Source organism: Trachymyrmex cornetzi, unplaced genomic scaffold (assembly GCF_001594075.2).
Source record: "Trachymyrmex cornetzi isolate Tcor2-1 unplaced genomic scaffold, Tcor1.1 scaffold1345, whole genome shotgun sequence".
Taxonomy (NCBI): Eukaryota; Metazoa; Arthropoda; class Insecta; order Hymenoptera; family Formicidae; genus Trachymyrmex; species Trachymyrmex cornetzi.
Genome location: NW_017295923.1, coordinates 366 through 922, shown reverse-complemented (window position 1 = coordinate 922; position 557 = coordinate 366).

The window sequence follows — 557 nt, the reverse complement described above, 5'->3', positions numbered from 1 at the left end:
CCTAGACACCTCGTTCAGATGTCGAATCTCGTTCTCGTTACACACATTCGTCGATATTGTTTACGCAGATCACTTACACCGTGAAGCAACATCTTAATATCATCAAATATGTTTTGAAGCGTCAGCGTGAACGTATCTTTCCCTATCGTTTTAAACGATTCCTCCAATGTCTCTTTCGTCACCATATTAAGCATTTGTTGACGCAAATCAGTTACACCTCGATGAATCTCGTTAGACACTTTCATCAATAATGCGTTTACACTTTTTGAGACTTCCTCCACGTTGTTTCGCACTTTTTCTACATCGTTCGAGATATCTTTCTGCGTATTCCGATGCGCGCGTACGATCATATCTCTCCCCATCGTTTCGAACGATTTCTTCAATGTCGCGTTAGTCACTACATTTTTCATTCGTACAGTTACATCTCGAGTCAAACGTTGAATCTCTTCCACGTTTCTTCGCACCTTCCCCATATCGCTCCTTATCACTCCACATGATTTCTCGATCTCGTTTCGCGTATCTCGAAGCGTGCGTTCAACGTAGCTTTTGTTTACTGC